The sequence below is a fragment of the Penaeus monodon genome, chromosome 4 (genome assembly GCF_015228065.2).
Source record: "Penaeus monodon isolate SGIC_2016 chromosome 4, NSTDA_Pmon_1, whole genome shotgun sequence".
NCBI classification, from domain to species: domain Eukaryota; kingdom Metazoa; phylum Arthropoda; class Malacostraca; order Decapoda; family Penaeidae; genus Penaeus; species Penaeus monodon.
Genome location: NC_051389.1, coordinates 5359469 through 5365651, shown reverse-complemented (window position 1 = coordinate 5365651; position 6183 = coordinate 5359469). Strand labels below are relative to the sequence as shown.

Below are 6183 nucleotides of genomic sequence, written 5' to 3'. Positions count from 1 at the left end.
AATTTAAAACAATTACTGTAGAATGCAACTAATCTTTACACAATGGACTGCTAGCATTAAACTACACTTTCACCTTTCTGAATTAATAAATCATAGCAATAGTAACAGAATCAAACGAAAAAATCTATTTCACATATCTAAAAATAGCATGCAATAACAAAGGCTATTAAAGACAAAAATAAATTTACATCACCTATGACTTGATCCTCTGCAAGACTTTTTGATTATTCAAACTAAATATTCATCCTCCAGAAACTTAAAATGATTACAGTAAAATTCATATAAGAGCATTACCAACAGAGAGACCCATAATTCTTCATGTACAATTCCTGTGGCTCACATAATCCATCTGAGGTTGGGACGTAACCCCTAGTACCAAAGACAGGGAAGTTAATGTCTAGAATAAATAATATAATAGCAATGGTCAAGAAAAACTAGAAATACATCCTGCGTCCATAATAATCATTATTTACATGGTGACTTCATGCAACTGCTACCTTGTCCTACACATGGCAAGAAAATTGCATAGTAATATAACTCTTATTATCCCTACAATTGAGTCTTGATGCAGTCTTTCTATATACACCATCTGCTGAATATGAACAGCATGTGTAATATGTCTGAATCCTACCAATTATTTGATAGACAGTAATTCAACTGTTTGCCTAATTAAATGTCTGACAGAGATTCGACTGCAAACCGCCAAAACGTTAACAGTCAACATGAGCTCTGCTAATCTAGCTGAAGTGAAAGTACTTATGACTCAACTTTTGAACTAGATTCAGGCAATGTGCCTGGGAAGTAAACATGGAATGGAATTATGATCACCAGGAAAAAAAGTCAGAGGAAGCGATAGGACAGCGAAGATTACCATACTTCAAAAAGGCCCGTAACGAGAAAACGCACGACAAAACACAGAACCTCAACTCCACTCACAGAAATGCAAGAGTGACCCACAAAAAAGTACTAACTCATTCACATAGCAACCACAGACAATCACCTCAAAATCAATAATCCAATAACATTAACAGATGCTCTAAATAATCAAATTTCTAAAATACACCTTAGAAAACTCCTTAAGAAATTTTAGGAGATGGAAAAGCCATAGGTTTGAAGTGAGTGACATAAACAAAATTGGACCTTTGAATGAATTTAAACACCTTGGAAACTGGAAATACCATATAAGCAACCAGCCTGTAGCAGAAACCAAGAATGCTCCTATGGCACTATTTCCCCTGTGGAAAGTGATATTAACACTAAAGAAATCCAAGAAAAGATAAAATCATTGGGCGTACATGATACCAGCCACTGCCCTTCCCAAGTAGCATAGGCCCATACTTCATGCAAGTATCCAGTACCATTTTCCATCCCAAATGCTTGAATGCCTGGATGTATGGACATGGGACCATTTCCTGTAAAAAACAAACTTAGATGTAGCAACTGCATCAGCAATGTTACAAATTTAAAGACACTGTCCAAACCCTCTTATTGTTTTTTTCTGCAATGGGAACACCAGCATACGAAAGACATGCTAGACACATAAAAGCCCAAGGAAAAAAAAAAAAAAAAACATAACACCAAACAACCAAGAAATTAAGAAACTTCTACATAAGTTAAATCCCCCCCCCAAAAAAAAAAAAAAAAATCACAAAAAAACACTATACTAAAAAACAGCAGAGATGTAAACCACAAAACACTGAAACTACAACACCACAGGACAATACAAACAACATATAACAAACAAACCTAAAATACACAAACATTTGCTCAAACCATTTAACCCAAACACACAACATAACACCAGCTAGAAGACACCCACCCCCAAAACAAAAACAACGCAGAAAAAAGAAAAAGAGTTGACCCCCCCCCCGTGAAAAAAACATCTTGGATAGAAATTGCAAAAATATAGTTAAACTATTTTAAACATGTTACAGTTAAATCCTAAAATCCAGAAAAATCAATAATCAATATAATAGCAGAAGCAACCCAATCACAAAAAGAAATTTAGAATATGAAATGGATAATTAATTCTCTTGAATGCCGATCCATCCTAAAACAAAAAGATAGAAACAGAATATGTAATAGCTTAAAATAAATCAAACGTATTCGACCCATTGCGAAACTTGGTTAACCAAAAAACGATAATCTTAAAAATACAAGATTATATAATAGAAAGACAGAGATAGGAACAGAACAAAGGGGAGGAGGTAGCAATTTGTATCAATAACAGTAGCAATATAAGAAAATAAAACCTTATTCTTGAAAAGAACAAAATAAACAAGATAGAAAAAAATAGCTATAAAAATTTGCTAAAGAAATAAATGCAAATTTAATTTGATTTTTACAACCCTTCCCAACAAAATGACCAAGAAATAGAACATTATACAGATCAGTTACAAAATCCCAAACTAATAATAGGAGATTTAATGCTCACCATCCATCATGGAAACCAAATAAATACCAAAAACAGCCAAAAAAATTATCCTTAAACGGAATAAACCTGTTCAATTGACTACTCAGAACAATTTGATGCCTCATAACCTCCCACTGGACTAATCACCAGAATGACCCAAAAACAGAAAAGAAGTACAATAAAATTAGTAATAGGAACCCCAGAACTAAAGCCATTTAGAAATTAAAACAACACACAAATCAAGTATGACCACCTCCCAACAATAATAAAAGACCACAGCCACAATAAAGAAACACACACAAAAGAAAGAAAATGGAGCTTTAATAATGAAGGATGGATGAATTTTCAAGAAGAATTAGACAACAAAAATATTAAGGGCAATAACTCAATAACAGAAGTAATGGACCTAATTAAAAACACTGGTAAAAACTATTTTAAATTGATAATATTAAACGTTAGTAAAAATAAACCAAGCAAACCCTAGTGGAATAATAATGCTTTAAGAATAGCTACAAGTTGCTTAAAAACCACCCCAATATTAGCATTATACACTCCCACAAATAAAATGCCCATCAAATATAAACAAAAAGAACAAGAGTGTATGCAAATGATGAAAATACTAGAAAAATAAGAAAAAATCAAATGAAAGTATGTAACAGACATATAGAATATAACCCTTAAAAAAAATAAGAGCAGCTTAGTACACAAAGTAATAGAACCTCGTAATAATTACAAATAACAATAAAAACAAAAACATAACACTATTCTACCATGGTTTGATATTTCTAAATAATAATAATTAAAAAATAATAATAAAAATGGAAAATACACTTACAATCCTAAACACAAAAAACTACCTTCTGAAAAATACAGAACCTAAGCATGGACAAGACCAAAAAACAGAAAACTAGATGTTTGTAATAACAGAATTAAAACAACACCACACAAGACTGAATCAGCACCTACACAAAGTAAAAATAGTAAAATGACAACAATGGTCGACGGCTGTTCACAACCAAGAGAAAACATAGAACACGTAATATTACAGTGTCCTAGATTCCACTCTGACAGAACAGATGGAAGCTCTGAAAAGAATCAAAATATACAACCCCAATACAGATTTATTATTCACAGGTGCTGATCTCTTACCAATAAAGAACTACATTTTAAGATACACCAAAATATTCTTGAAAAAAAAAACTAATAGAGATAATATAAGAAAGAAAAAAGAAGAAAGAAAATAAATCAAGGGGATATAGACTATACAAGAGTCTAAAACCCTATATAAGAAGAAAGAAGAAATGTCAAGCAATGTGTAAATTCCTGACAAGCTGTCAAAAGCCTAAATGAATACTTGGGAAGCAAGGTACTGACTGACTATGGTCATATGAATACAGGCAAAGTACTTTACTACAGGTAGCACCACTATGTCTCAGTGAAATAACTAGTTGGAAACTGCCAAGCTAAGCCCCACCATATCTTTCTTGGTCATTCCAATAATTTTTGTATCACTGTCATTACTGAAGCATTTTCAATGAAGAGATACCTAAGAAACAATGCAGAAAATTGCAGAGATTTATCACAGTAAAAAAGGGACAGAACTAACTGTGTTTAGCCAACCAGGGTGCACCATCAGATAGCAGGTGTAGCTAGATCTATAATTATTTGTATAATATACTCAATATTATCATAATTACCCTCTTTTATTTATCATAACAAACTATCCCATACCATAAACAACTGTTAGATTACTCTAGGGAAAAAGTTCAATAGGAAGTGGAAGGGGAGCTACCTGTCCTATATGTACAAGTATCACATGGAGGCAAGACATTATTTTGTGTAGGATGGTGTTACCCACTGAGCAGTACCTGAAAACAAACCGTCTTGGAGATAATCTCCCTCTCATTATCATTAAACAAAGTATGAAGAGTATAAAAAAATAATGAGAATAATAAACAGAAAAAATCATGAGGAGACACCTCCTTATAGTACTATAAGATTTTTCTTCCATTTGTTTCATTACTCACATTTGGTGCTTTCACATATGGTATTTTAGCATCTATTGCTCACTAAATGAAAGGCTTTACTGTACAATGAAATTAGAGGACTGAGTCTACTATTCTGTGAATCATTGACTAATATCTATCTAAAGCACTTATGCTTTCCAACTTACTTTGCACAAACACAAATGTTATTTATGCATACAGAATGTTTGTTGACATCACACAACCATACTGCTTGCCCTGCTTCTTGCAGGTCCCATCACTGGCCTGTAACTGCACTGAAAAAGAACATAAATGTAGAAAAATTCACTCTAAAACACTTTGTATCCCAAGTATTAAAACTCAATTTAACTACATCTGTTGATTAACTATACTAAATTCAATTAACATTTTAGCATAACTAGTTGCTGGATTCTGACGCTAATATCACTAATAATAATCAATAATGATGTTTCTAAAATGTGACCAAGCAACAAAGTTCATTTCTAGTAAACCATAATGACAGATCAGGAGGAGGTCCCTTAGTGTGATAAAGAATAATAAACAATTGCAATATACAGCAATACGTGAAATTAAAATGTACTAAATGATTAAAGGATTTGTATTAAAATGGGTAATAAAATATCTACAAATACTATATATACACACCTGGATGTTACTTATTCTACAGAAATTATCAAAATACCACAGTGTTCCACAAAATGCTTTAAAAAAAAGATTAAAAAAAAAAAATAAAAAAAAAACAAAATAAAATAAAACTTTCATTAAGGAAGCTTCAACTCGCACTTAAGAAGCTACAGCTCCTATCCAATCCCATAACTTATGATCTCTTGCTTTCAGCACTTTGTGCCTCTTTCCTACACTTTGAACCCTCCCCCCTTGAGCTTCCGGCAATATCACTGATCAATACATATTCAGGTCATAAACACAAACGACACATAAGAGAACCATCATCCCTTTACGAGCAGGAAGAGTCTTCTGAGTAGTAGCCCTATCAATATCACACACTCTCTGATTAGTTAATACACGTAGAGGTTATGCTGCAATTCCTAAGAAATCCCACATAAACTATATGACCTCCTGAAAAATAACCATACAAATAGAAATCACCGAAAAAAGACTAATGAGCAGATTAAAAAAAAAAGAGCAACTATTTTCACAATGGGAGTTAATGCAGGTACAAAAAGATTAGATACTTACAACGACTACACAACTGGGTAAGTGAATTGACACTAAACAATATGTGAGCCGTGACAGTTGGCGGTCATACCCGTTTCATCATCTTCACAATTTATGGAATTAGTGCATTTTGCACCAATTTCCCCATCTGAAAATTAATATTCCAATTTTCATGTTTGACATTCTACTGAAAAGCAGTACAAATCATGACAACTTTAGATATTACTATGTTGTAAATTCTAAATTCAAAGTTGGTGGAAGAAAATAGATACCAATAAAGATAATGAAATGGAAAGCCATATAGCAAGAAATTAGATTACAAGATTAGTAAATTATTCAGTCTGTCACAAATGGTCTCAGCACCTACTTGTTAATACCAATGCACATAGCAGACATAATATCAGGATAATGATGTTTCTGCTGAACTTCCTCAAGGTCTTCATATCTAAAAATGGCTTTTGTGGGGCAATTTCTAAAGAGGTTGCACCACCTGCCAACACCACAGACCAAATGTATTTTCTTGACTCCTGAAGCTTTTTGTTTCAGCGAGGTATCCTATGGCCTCTTCTAATAATCTGGGAATAAATA

At 32.8% G+C, this 6183-nt stretch overlaps 1 pseudogene; it reads right to left on the bottom strand.

The window, feature by feature from the left end:
- LOC119572431 overlaps window positions 1–4675 on the bottom strand; it is an 8583-nt pseudogene extending 3908 nt beyond the window's left edge.
- Window positions 4676–6183: the final 1508 nt, after the last annotated feature.